This window comes from Mesoplodon mirus, assembly GCF_964341445.2.
Source record: "Mesoplodon mirus genome assembly, chromosome: X".
In the NCBI taxonomy this organism is placed as follows: domain Eukaryota; kingdom Metazoa; phylum Chordata; class Mammalia; order Artiodactyla; family Ziphiidae; genus Mesoplodon; species Mesoplodon mirus.
The window spans coordinates 3,452,548-3,466,699 of NC_138981.1; the positions used below are offsets into that span (position 1 = coordinate 3,452,548).

The window sequence follows — 14,152 nt, forward strand, 5'->3', positions numbered from 1 at the left end:
GTTTTGAAGTATAATTTACAGATCTATTCCTATTCTTTCATCAGTTTTGGTAGTTTGTGTTTTCTAGGAATTTGCCCGTTTCATCTATGTTACATAACATTTGGCATATAATTGTTCATAGCATTTTCTTATAATCCATTTCATTTAGATAAGTTTTCATGTCTGATTTTAGTAATTTGACTCCTGTTTTTTCTTGGTCTGTCTAGGTAAAGGTTTGTCAATTTTGTTGATCTTCTCAAAGAAACAACTCGGGTTTATTCATTCTCTGTATTGATTTTTGATCCTCTCTGTCATGTTTCTTTATGATTTCCTTCTGAAGGCTATTTTTACTAAATATTTAATTCTAGATAGATAAGCGTTTTTTCCTTTGAAGACATGGTTTCATTCCTAACATCGTAAGTAAGAAAAGTTTGAGATTTCACATACCATGTTGGAGAATTGCAAAGCTCTGAAAGAATATTGCTAATGAAGATGTAGTGCTTAAACTCAACAATTACATATGCCGAAAGAAATAATTTTCTGAAGTTTATCCTAAGGTGCAATTCCGTGGCAACAACATCCCAGGGTATCCCACCACGAGACACGGATAGCAGGGGACACCCAGAAGAGGGTCAGTAGATCTTGGACAATTAGGAGAAAGTCATGATTGATAGGGCAAAGCACCATCTGCTTCCTTAGCTGCAAGTGAATTACAGAATTTTAGCGATTCCTGAATAGTTAGTTGGAAATAGGATTTTTTTAATCAGAAACTTAATTTCGAGTCTGTCCCTTAGATATTATCTTATAATGCTCTATTTCAAATTGGCTGGTTAATAAAATCTATGGTGCTCTTTAAACATCTTTATTATTATTTACAAAGGTTGAAATTCATCCGTTTTAAGGGTATGTTTCAATGACTTTTAGCACACATAGGAACTGTGATAATTTAACTATTTAAAACGAATCCTTATCTATCTATCTATCTATTTATTTATTTATTTATTTATTTTTTGCGGTACGCGGGCCTCTCACTGTTGTGGCCTCTCCCGTTGCGGAGCACAGGCTCCGGACCCGCAGGCTCAGCGGCCATGGCTCACGGGCCCAGCCGCTCCGCGGCATGTGGGATCTTCCCGGACTGGGGCACGAACCCGTGTCCCCTGCATCGGCAGGCAGACTCCCAACCACTGCGCCACTAGGGAAGCCCTGAATCCTTTTTATAGCTTATTATAAAGTTTATAACTTATAAACTTTATAAGTTATTATAAAGTATAATAAGTTATAAGTATAACTTATTATAAGTATAAGTTATAAACTTATTATAAAGTTTATAACTTTATAACTTATTATAAAGTTCTTTCCAAAAAAACTTCCGCAGATTTTTTAATCAGTAGGTCTCTATATAGGGCAGGCTTCCTAAAACGTTGCACAAATGTTGATATGCAACATGGAAAAGACAATTGTGTAGTCTTAGTATAAGGATAAGGAATAGTATAATAATTGGATATATTTTCCTCCAGGAGCAAACGTAAACGTAAAATGAATACAGTATAAAAAAACCCCGTAGGGCCTCCCTGGTGGCGCAGTGGTTGAGAGTCCGCCTGCCGATGCAGGGCATACGGGTTCGTGCCCCGGTCTGGGAGGATCCCATATGCCGCGGAGCGGCTGGGCCCGTGAGCCATGGCCGCTGAGCCTGCGCATCCGGAGCCTGTGCTCCGCAACGGGAGAGGCCACAACGGTGAGAGGCCTGCGTACGGAAAAAAAAAAAAAAAAAAAAAAAAAACCCGTGCAAGCAGACATTTATGGAATGCTTCTTTTAGGGGAGCGTGGTCTCACGAGCTCAGAGGAGTGATTCTGTAATCACCCCTCTCCAAAGGACAGGACAGAGAAAGAGAAGTAGAGATATCAGGAGAGGAAAAAGGACAAAGGGGAGAATGAAAGCGTTGCCTGAATGAGGGTCCTGAGGCCCTCAGGGTGACGAAGGCAGACCTACCAAATGCTGATGCTGAAACAAGCGGTTCTGGTGGTTGCTTGTCACCCGCGGACCAGGAAGCTGCATTTGGTGGTCCTGAAGGTGCCTGGATCCTCTCCGGGGGAAAAAGACCCCACGGGCATCCCATCTGGGGTGCCACAAAGTATGATACCGACCTGGGTCCTCAGTCTCTTAAATCAATCAAAACCGATGAGGTCACATAAGCATTTCAGGCAAGGCTTTACTGGGACTCGTGCTACAGCAGGAAGGAGTGAAAACAAGTAACAGGTGCCCTTGCACACTCCCCGAGGTCGGCGGGCTGGTTCCTTAAATGGGGTGAGGGTGAGGACGGATTGGTGGGTCGGACCAGAGCGGTGGCTCAGGTGGACCGCCCACCCCCTGGGTGGTGCCGTGTGCAGGGATCACGCACAGGACCCTGCTTTTGCTCCTGGCCCCTGAGAAGAGGCAGTTGGTTTGTAGCCCTTCTGTATCTTATTAGTCCTAATTTACCCCAGCTGTGCATGCAAGCAGTTATTTTTAGCCCCTCTTAGTTTCTTTGTATCTATTGCTTGCAGAGATGTTTGTCCAGGTGCAAGCACGGCAGCAAAGGCTCCCAGGTCCCAGTCCATCTCACTTTGTGCTCATGTCCCCCCCATTTAATCCTCAAAGCAATACTATGATGTAGGGATCCTACCTGCCCTCTCTACACCCCAGAAATAAAAGCTCTGGAAAGTCAGCTTCAGTGATTAATAAGCTCCTACCTAAAAAGCTTAACACAATGAGTTCCTTGCTAATTCCAGGTTCATATAATTACACATTTGTGTAATGAGGACCAAAAAAGAGCTGTTTTCAAGTTGCTATGCTTTCATACTCAGAATGCTGAATTATTAGCATTTTAAGGTCCATAATGAACACAATGCATGCATCAGTATTTCAGAACATAATGTTACATTATCTGAAAACTTAGTTTTCAGAGAAGGTAACATATAGGGATCAGAATGCAACAAACTTTTATGAATTAAACACTGTGTCTCACGGGTGTGATTTCTGCTTTCAAAAAAAGCTACCCATTCTGAATGTGGTGCTGGCGTCATTTACTAGGAAAACTTGGGTATCCCGGGCAAGACGCCATGCCCTATGATGCAATGGCCAAATACAAAGGATAAGGTACAATGCTCAGTTATCCCTGAATGCCCACCTCTCAACCACCCCTCGCTCTACAAGTATGGAACACATTGCTTTGGAGCTGCAACTCTAGAAAAATCTGCTGTGGTTTGGGGACAAATTGGGAAACAAAGTTGCATAGTTGGTTAAATGTACGGAACCTCAGATGTCTCACTGGTTTGAGCAGGAGGAATTGGTTTTGATTTCTAAACTATGATATGTGTCATCTGTGAAACTTTCAATTTTTTGTTGATTTGTGCTCAGAAATTATGTAAACTCTGGAGGTCATTTCCTAGAGTTCAGATTCACTGCTTTGCTTGGGTCAAAATGGTGATCCTATATTCTGTAAATACACAAGAGTCCCTTAGTTATAATATTCACGAGTATCTTTGTTTCCTCTTGTCCCAAAGAAGACATATATCTAGAACAGTTCAAACATTCATTGTTTGCGCATGCCCCTTAAAAGAGTTTATTACTAACACACTATATCAGAGTTCATTTTCATGGTTAATCTTAATACTTATCAACACATTATATGGATTTGTTAGTACTGAAGACCTGATTGTACGATAAAATTAAAACTCAGTGACAGGACTTTAAGATGATCTTTTCTAAAACTGCACGATTAAAACATCTCATTTTAATAAATGCAGGATTTTCATAACCACATTTGTAATAAGTACACATGTGGATATCAAACATTCAAACATAACTGAAAGATATTTTGAGCACAGGAAGGAGCATTTTGGCTGATATTTTTTAAGATCTTTTTTTTTTTTCTGCAAAGGATTTAAAAACACCTAGTTCTCACCACACTTCTACGTTTAACACGCTAAAAAGCACACGGCGACCTTCAAAGAAGCTATTTGTAGTCGCATCCGAAGTATAGCCGAGAGTACAAAATTAAAATGTGAGATATGAAAATATTGAGTAATTTGTCTCCTATGGTCCATCACTCTGAGGCATCAGGCTTCCTCATCACAGTTCTAAATTAGTATCTTTATGTAACCAAGTCTGCATAGGAGGAAGCAGTGATTTAGTAACATACAAGAAATTCATCCCTTCTCTCAGAGAGCTTAGATCCAGTTATTAATTACCTCTCCTTCCGGGCATCCATTAGCATCAGGGAAGTGTGGAAAAGGTAAAGCAGAGAAAAACAGTGAAAACTCTCTATGTGATAGATCCCAAATCAAGGTGTTTATCTAGGAAGGTCAGATACAGGTTGTTGGACAAAGCAGACGGAAATAAACCTTGGCTCTAATTGCTTCAGCCTCATGAGCTACATCCATCCAGGACAAAAGACGCAAGACAGATTGCCCTAATGTCAAATCTAATGTAAATCCAGCTGAGTTCAGTAAGCCCTCATGGGGCATCCAGTCACAGTAAGGCAGTATATCTCACACTCTATCGTACGTAAGAATCCAGGGGTATCTCCAAACCAAACAGATGATGATACACAGATCTCGGATGGTGGGGCATAAGAACTCCATAAATTCATATCCAGTGCCACATTCTACCCAGGACACAAAATACTCCATTTATCTTTTGGGAAAAAGAGAGGGGGAAAAAAAACATGCATGTGGGACTTCCCTGGTGGTCCAGCAGTTAAGACTTCGCGTTCCCAATATAGGGGGCCTGGGTTCAACCCCTGGTCGGGAAACTAGATCCCACATGCCGCAACTAACTAAAAGATCCTACACACAGCAACGAAGATCCTGCGTGCCACAACTAAGAGGTGGTACAGCCAAATAAATAAATAAATAAATATTTTTTAAAAGCATGCACGTGTATTTACTGGGTCATCCTAGATGAGCTGTTTCCACTTCCCAAATTAAGTGCCTCTGTTTGATACTTTCTCTTAGATTTTTTTTGTGTGTGTCTTTTGCACTTGTGTCTGCATGGTGACATACGAAGTTGTGTGTGACTTTGGGGTTGTTTACCTTTACATTTAATACAAATCCGGGCAGCTATTTTCCATTCACGTTACCCTATGTAATGACAGATTGGGTTTGTTATAGGCATGGCTGGATGTGACCACTCCTCAACATGGGATGTTTTCCAGATTGGCGTTTCTCGTTAAGATGGTCCTACAAACCTAAACTGGATCTTAATCCAAACAAACCAAGCATAGAAAAGTCATTTTGGGAGAAGATCAGGGAAATTTGGATATGAACAAGTGTAAGATGACTTTCAGAAACTATTAAGTGCTGGATTAGTTTCCTAGAGAAGGCTGTATTAATTCGCACACTCTGGGTGGCTTAAAAGGACAAAACTATATCCTCTCACAGTCTGGGGGCCAGAAGTCTGAAGTTAAGGTGTCAGCAGGATTGGTTCCCTCTAAGGATGCTGAAGGTGGATGGGTCCCATGTCTCTCTCCTAGCTTCTGGTGGTTGCTGGCAATTCTTGGTCTCCTTGTCTTGTGGCTTCATCACTCCAATCTCTGCCTCTGTCTTCACACTTTCTGCTCTGTGTGTCTTTTTTTCTCTCTCTTAAAAGGACACGTGTCATTGGGTTTAGGACCCACTTGTCCATCCAGGAACATCTCATCTCAAGATCCTTAACTTTATCACTTCTGCAAAGACCCTTTTCCCAAATAGGTCACATTCATGACATGAGTTCCAAGTGGACACTATGGAAACAAGTCCAGATGTGATAGTACCATCGTGTTTATTTATCACCTTCGTATCTGTCAAAGCTGAGTGTTAAAGGGATGACAGGTAATAGTGTGCTCTCTGGAACTGGGTCTAACAGACTTTCTTTTTTTTTTGGCCGTGCCATGACACATGTGGGATTCCAGTTCCCTGACCAGGTATCGAACCCATGCCCCTTGCAGTGGAAGTGCGGAGTCTCAACCACTGGACTGCCAGAGAAGTCCCCAAAACAGACGTTTAACAAAGACACACCTAGAAAGCAGAAGCAGGGGAATGAATAACAAAGGTTGGCAAATATTTATATTGGGACATCCGTGGTAAATATTAATATGGGACATCCATGATAAGTCTGCAGGAATTCACTCTTTTCTTGGGCATGTGTTTGAGAGTTTCCATAATAAAAAAAAAAAAAGTTAGTATAAAAGTACTAAAGAGTAAGTCAGGGGCTTCCCTGGTGGCGCAGTGCTTGAGAGTCTGCCTGCCGATGCAGGGGACACGGGTTCGTGCCCCGGTCCGGGAAGATCCCACATGCCGCAGAGCGGCTGGGCCCATGAGCCATGGCCGCTGGGCCTGCACGTCCGGAGCCTGTGCTCTGCAACGGGAGAGGCCACAACAGTGAGAGGCCCGTGTACCGCAAAAAAAAAAAAAAAAAAAAAAAAAGAGTAAGTCAGTTTTCCTGGGTCTCTCCTATGTATACATGCTATTAAACTTTGTTAGATTTTCTCCTTTTCAAAAAGAGCTTTAAAGCAAAGAATGGAATTCACTGTTCTCAGGACCAGCATGTCAAGATAAACCAAGGTAGGTGGAATGGTTTGCTTTTATTCCTATGTGATAATATAATATTAAACACACATACACACACACACACACACACACACACACACTCTCCAGTGGCATAATGAGAAGAGACCACTTAAGGGGAGTGGGATGTCCCTTGGGGATGATGAAAATGCTTTGGAAGTAGCTAGTGGTAATAGTTGCAAGACATTATGAATGTACCAATGCCACCGAATTGTACACTCTAAAATAGTTAACAGTTTGCTTTTATGTTATCTGAATTTTACTGCACTAAAAAAGGAAACATCCACCTCTATGTCAACAGTTAAAACACAGTAGCCTATACCATTTCCCCTACTAGCCCACCCCAAACCTGCTTACATTTATTCCATTTCTATTGCTTTTAGGGGTAGAATGCAGGAGCATCTTAAAATTTTGAGATTTACACACACTCAGTGAGCTGCATTAAAAAAAGAGTGTAATCAATATTTCATTGAAACGGCAACCAATGCAGTTCTTTTCCATCTCAGCTTAGTGACCTGCCACTGGCATTGCCAAGTTCTGAGCGCACCTGCAAATTTTTATGAGGCAAACGGTGTATTGGAAGTGATTAGAGACAACGTTCTTAAAAATCAGGTGTTCTCTCTACTTCAGGGCGTAAGGATGTCATAAAAATAAGCACATGTCTGCCTACCTCAGGGACTAGTGGGTACAAACGGAAGTGTAAGAAAACAATAATAAGCTAAATCCCATATGGTTTTGCCTCCACCAGTTAAAGCTGGGCTGTTGGCAGATGGACAGAAAAATGAAGAATGGTGATGGAGAAAAGCAGGTATCATCGCCAATCGGGTCTTCTTACCATGATCAGAGAAGCAGACTGTAGCCCATGTTACCTGTTTGTCCCTTTATACTCTGTTTTATCTTTTTTATTCCAAACAAAAAACTGTTTTGTTTTGTTTTGTTTTTGCGGTACACGGGCCTCTCACCGTTGTGGCCTCTCCCGTTGCGGAGCACAGGCTCTGGATGCGCAGGCTCAGCGGCCATGGCTCACGGGCCCAGCCACTCCACGGCATGTGGGATCTTCCCGGACTGGGGCATGAACCCGTGTCCCCTGCATCGGCAGGCGGACTCTCAACCACTGAGCCACCAGGGAAGCCCCCAAACAAAAAACTTTTTATTGGAGTATAGTTGATTTACAATGTTGTGTTAGTTTCAGGTGGACAGCAAAGTGATTTAGTTATGTGTATATATTTGCAGCAACATGGATGGACCTAGAGATTATCATACTATGTGAAGTAAGACAAAGACAAACATCATAGGATATCACTTATAAGTGGAATCTAAAAAAATGATACAAATGAACTTATTTATATGTCCTTTTATCTTTTAGGTCAAGGACAGGGTGATGGCTGACATTTAAGGCTATGGGTAGACTATGAACAGATTGGTATCCATCCCCAATGATTTGGAGGTTGATGGAATACTGAGGTCAGGATATTGTCCCAGATAAAGGATGTGCATGCATGTTGAGGGGCATGGAGGGTGAATGATGTTGGGAATCTTCTATTCACACAGGCAGATATGCTTGTCACCCTCACCCTGCTGCCTGTCCACAGAGGTTGTGTTGTATGGATTCCACCAGTAGGGTCCCTGACTGTATGGTCTTGCTTGTGTTTGGCCAATGGGGAGCTCTGCCAAGGAGATCAGAGAGTGGGGTGAAGGGAACATGACTTGAGGGTATTTATTCTCCTGGCTTTCTCCCTATGGTGCTTCTTAGGATGGCAGGGTCTCTCAAGCAAAGGCAATTCTTATCATGATCCTTTCTCCATGGGACCATCTCCTTTAGGATCTGGTAACCTCCTTCCCCTCCCAGTGGGCTTCTGAGCAGTAAATATCTCCAATATTATGATTACTTGCTGCTTCTTTGCAGTTCCCCTGTAACACAGCCACTCTTTTGTATGGAGTCCTGGTGCATTGTAACTGGCATAATGGACCCCCAAAGATGTCACTTTCTAACCCCAGAACCTGTGAATATGTTAGGTTCCATTGCAAACATAAACTTTGATGATGTGACTAAAATTCTGGATCTTAAAGTAGGGGGATTTTAATCACAAAGGCCCTTATAAGAGAGAGGCAGGAAGATAAGAGTCAAAGAGAAGATGGAAAGATGGAAAAAGAGGTGACGGAGTTCCTGGCTTTGAAGATGGATGAAAGGCCACATACCAGGTATGCAGGCCCCTCCAGAAGCTGGAAGAGGAAAGGAAATGGATTCTCTGCGAGAGCCTCCAGATGGAATGCAGCCCTGCCTAAAACTTGATTTTAGCTCAGAAAATTCCATTTCTGATTTCTGACCTCCAGAATGACCACTTCTGACTGTAAGATAATAAATTTGTGTTATTTCAAGCCATCAAGATTGTGGTCATTTGTTATAGGGAATGAATACACTGTGTAAATATCTCTTTTTTCAATTAATTAATCAATTAATTTATCTATATATTTTTGGCTGCATTGGGTCTTTGTTGCTGTGCATGGGCTTTCTCTAGCTGCGGCGAGTGGGGGCTACTCTTTGTTGTGGTGTGCAGGCTTCTCATTGAAGTGGCTTCTCTTGGTGCGGAGCAGGGGCTCTAGGCGTGCGGGCTTCAGCAGTTGTGGCCCACGGGCTCAGCAGTTGTGGCTCACAGGCTCTAGAGCGCAGTCTCAGTAGTTGTGGCACATGGGCTTAGTTGCTCCATGTCACGTAGGTCTTCCCAGACCAGGGATCAAACTCGTGTCCCTACATTGTCAGGCGGATTCTTAACCATTGTGCCACCAGAGAAGTCCCTGTAAATATCTCTTTTAAATTATCCTAATTTAAGTGTCATCTGTTCTGAGTTGGGACCCTGAACTGACTAGTAACTCACTGATAAAACCAGAGAACATGGAAAGACAGGAATTTATTTTTTCCACTACTAGAAGCCTACCATAGGCAGTGTCCGTAAATCATAAGAATCACCTCCTTTAATGTTTGCTCTTTGCCCCCCAATTCATCATCCTGTGAGATGATGGGTGCCTTTGTGACAGTGCCATGGCATGGTCATTGTCACATGCTGAGCTGTTACCAAGGAGATGCTGAGATGGAGGCTGAGTAAGGTATTTGGGGGTCAAGGCAGAGGAAGCAGGACTCAGAAAGACAAGGGAGCTCGGGAAATGGTTTCACAAGGTGTCAACCAATCCAGGTGAGCTCTGGGGTCTCTGAGACCTTGTGGAGAGGACTTGGGGAGGGGGGCTGGGATGATCAGACTCTTATGCCCCTGACAGGGAAGGAGAATAACGTTCTGAGGTTACTCTCTGCAGAGGAGTCAACCATGAAGTTGCTGAAGCTGCAGAGTTGATAGCTCAGAAACAATAGTACTTCCCTAAAAAGGGCATCTAAATGTTACCCATACCTGCTTAAAAAAGAAAGGACTCCCCCATACTAAAACTACCATCCTAGCATAAGAATGGTGATAATCAAAATGACTAATGCTCCTATATAGCTCTTACTACGTGTTAAAGAAGAGGTGGGTAGGATCATTATCCTTCATTTTTACAGATGAGGAAACTGAGGCCCATAGACATTGAATCATGTGTCCAAGATCACAGAGCGAGTGACACACTCAGGAAGGCTGACTCTAGACTCAATGGGCTTGACCACTACGCCATCCTGTCTCCGGGACGGAGTTCCCTTTGCTCTGTTGACACACCCAAGGGGAGATGTCTTCATTTCATCCCATTGGTTTTATCTCTTCCAAATATTATTCCAAACAAGAGTAGTCAAGGGCTTCCCTGGTGGCGCAGTGGTTGAGAGTCCACCTGCCGATGCAGGGGACGCGGGTTCGTGTCCCGGTCCGGGAAGATCCCACATGCCGCGGAGCGGCTGGGCCCGTGAGCCATGGCCGCTGAGCCTGCGCGTCCGGAGCCTATGCTCTGCAACAGGAGAGGCCACAACAGTGAGGGGCCCGCGTACCACAAAAAAAAAAAAAAGAGTAGTCAAGATCATTATCTCTAGAGCCTGTCCTTGTCCATCTTTTCTCTTTCCTTCCCTCTAAATTCTCTCCTGGGATCATGACACTCATCCTTACGACTTGAACGGGACCAATATCCTGATGAGGCCCCCAAAATGTGTCTCTAAGCACATCAACTCTCCAAGGTACCAACCTGTTCCTGTTCCTTCGGAAATGTCGATGTCTGAAAATGAAATTTCTACAACCTCCTCGAAGTTGGTCCTCGTGAATTGCCTTATCCCTGGTGAATGGCCCCGCTGTCCACAAAGCTGCTCAGTATCACTATGGGTCATCATTGATTTTTCCTTCTCCATCTTCCTACATTCAGATGACCATCGTTTCTCATGGAACCAACCTTTTGTTCCCCTATATTTTGAATCTCATGGCTCATTTCCATCCCTGCTGCTCTGATGCAGGTTCTCATTACTCCATCGTGCATCCCTGGATGGTCTTCTTATATGTATCCTTCTGTCCAGTTTTTATCCCATCCGTTCTTCTCCACAGCAGCCACACAAACGCAAAAGGCAACTCTGACCATGGTACCCCCATGATGGCAAGTATCTCAGGGTCCCACCCCCCAAAAATCTTCAGCAAGATGCTCTTCCCTTCCTCTTAATCCCATTTTCCTGCCAATGCTGCCAAGTCTCTGTTGTACCCCCTCTCAAACTGTGACTGTACTAAATTATTTGCCTATCTTAGAGTGGGACATGTTGTATCTTGCCTTATACCCATGCTATTATGGTACATACAAAACACATGGGGGGTCTTGAAAAAAATGAAGATTCTGACTCAAGAGGTCTGGCACAGAGTTGGGGCATCTGATTTCTAATGACCTCCTGAGGGAGGCTGATGCTTGGTGTAGTGAGTTGAACGGTGTCCCCCCAAAAGATGTGTTGAAGTCCTAACCTTAGTGAATATGACCTTATTTAGAAAGAGGGTCTTTGCACATATAATCAAGTTAAGAAGAGGTTATACTGGGTCACGATGGGCCCTATATCCAATGACTAGTGTCCTCCTAAGGAGGGGAGATTTGGACACAGAAACACAGAGGGAAGAAAGCCAGGTGAAGATGGAGGTGGAGATCACGGTGATGTGTCTATAAACCAAGGAAGGCCAAAGAGGCTGGAAATCACTAGACAATGGAAGAGGCAAGTAAGGAGTCCCCCTTAGAGACTTTGGAGGAGCTAGGCACTGCCAACATTTGGATTTCAGACTTCTGGACTCCAGAATGGCAAGAGAATACATTTCTGTTATGTTAAGGTGCCCAGTTTGTGGTCATTTGTTATGCATTTGTTATGCTGGTCCTCTGGCCATACTTTGAGTATCAAGAATCTATACCTTTGTACCAAGAAGCTGGACTAAGGTTTTCCTTTAAACCCTCCACATCGGTGCCCTGGTTCCCAGGACACACCTGAGTGTTGGTTCCAGGAAAGACACACACTCTAGGAAATGTTTCCAGACACGCTCCCGATGGCTTTCGGGAAAGCTTAGCAATGGTCCAATTACTTCTGAGTATTTCCTATATGCAAGACTCTTGAGGTCAATGTTCTAGACATTCCCATCTTTTCGTGCACTGTCCTTAGCACAGGGCTTGACACACCATAGGTTCCCCAAGCCTTTCTGAATAAATTTATGTGTCTAGAAGCTCAATAAGAGGCACAGTTGATTTCTACAACTAAGGAACAGTGAACCCTTTTCTCTCTTATGCACTGAAATGGTTCGAGAATCAGGGGGGAAAAAGTACTACTAAATTTATGAAATCATTAGATGTCAGAGTATTTTGAATAGCGCTTCAATATGGGATTTTAAATCTCATCCTAACCCTCTTCTTCCTGCAATAGTGTTAAAATCGTCCTTTGAGGTTGAGTGATATGGCTTTGTTATTTCTAAAATTCATCAAGCAGTTAGGAACGTATTTATAAATATAGATTGCATCACAGGATATTTACTGCATACAGTAAGTAAGATGTCATCCACTTTCCATGCCTGGAGAGCTGAATGATCATCTGTGAAAGCAGTCGCCCTTTGAATACTGCTTCTAATAATCCTACCCATCAATCATATATTTTTTTCTTACTTCATCCGTACACCATGTTAAATGCAAATACAGATCACCTTCCCAATATCTATGAAAATTAAATCCCAACACGAATGAAAATTTACAGTCCCAGCTTATATAGAGCAATATTCCTGATAGTTAAGGCATTCCAACACAGTTAAATAAAGTTAAGTGAGAAGTCAGCCTTGCAGTCTTTATGGCTCTTTTTCACTGTGTGAAGTGAGAATCACCAGGTGCCTGCCTTGGCTGTTTATGTATTTTGAGCTCAGAACTGGGAATGGCAGACAGAACTCTAATTCAGAAAGACACATGCACCCCTATGTTCATAGCAGCAGTATTTACCATAGCCAGCACATGGAAACAACGTAAGTGTCCATCGACAGATGAATGGATAAAGAAGATGTGGCACATATGTACAATGGAATATTACTCAGCCATGAAAAAGAATGTAATATTGCCATTTGCAGCAGCAGGGAAGGACCTAGAGATGATCATACTAAGTGAAATAGGCCACACAGAGAAAGACAAATATCATATGATACCACTTATATGTGGAATCTAAAATATGACACAAATGAACTTATCTACAAAACAGAAACAGACTCAAAGACACAGAGAACAGGCTTGTGGTTGCCAAGGGGGAGGGGAGTGGAATGGAGGAGGGATGGATTGGGAGTTTGGGGTTCGCAGATGCAAACTATTATGTATAGAATGGATAAACAACAAGGTCCTACTATACAGCCTAGGGAACTATACTCAACATCCTGTGATAAAACATAATGGGAAAGAAGATGAAAAAGAATAGATATATGTACGTATAACTGAATCACTTTGCTGTACAGCAGAAATTAACACAATGTTGTAAATCAATTATACTTCAGTAAAATAAATTAAACACAAAAAGAACTGAGAATGGACCTGTGGGGGGAAAATAACCACCCTCAAAAATGTGCACATCCTAATCCGTGGAACCTGTGAACGGGTTACCTTACTGGGCAGAAGGGATTTTGCAGATGTGATTAAGGACCTTGAGATGCTGAGATGATGCTGGATTATCCAGGTGGGTCCAATGTCCTCACAAGGGTCTTTCTGAGAGCGAAGCGGATGGGTCAGAGTCACAGAAGGACCTGCAAAGACAGCAGCCGAGGGCAGAGTGATGTGCTCTGAAGTTGAAAGCAGGGTCGGGAGCCAAGGATTACAAGCACCTCTAGAAGCCGCACAAGGTAAGAATATGGATTCTCCCCTAAAGCCTCCAGGAGGGATGCAGTTCTGTGGACACCTATATTTTAGATTAGGGAGACCCCATTTTGCTTTGCTTTGCATTTTTGAAAGATTTTTATTTTTTTGGATGTGGACTATTTTTAAAGTCTTTATTGGACTTGTTACACTATTGCTTTTGTTTTATGTTTTGGTCTTTTTGGCTGCGAGGCATATGGGATCCTAGCTCCCTGGCCAGGGATCGAACCCACACCCCCTTCATTGGGAGGCAAAGTCTTAACCACTGGACCACCAGGGAAGTCCCCAGGGAGAC

The 14,152-nt window shown here is 43.0% G+C and overlaps 1 long non-coding RNA gene across 1 annotated transcript in view; it reads right to left on the minus strand.

Moving 5' to 3' along the window:
* LOC309797104 overlaps window positions 1-14,152 on the minus strand; it is a 53,363-nt gene that overhangs the window by 22,027 nt on the left and 17,184 nt on the right. The gene's annotated exons all lie outside the window — the stretch shown is intronic.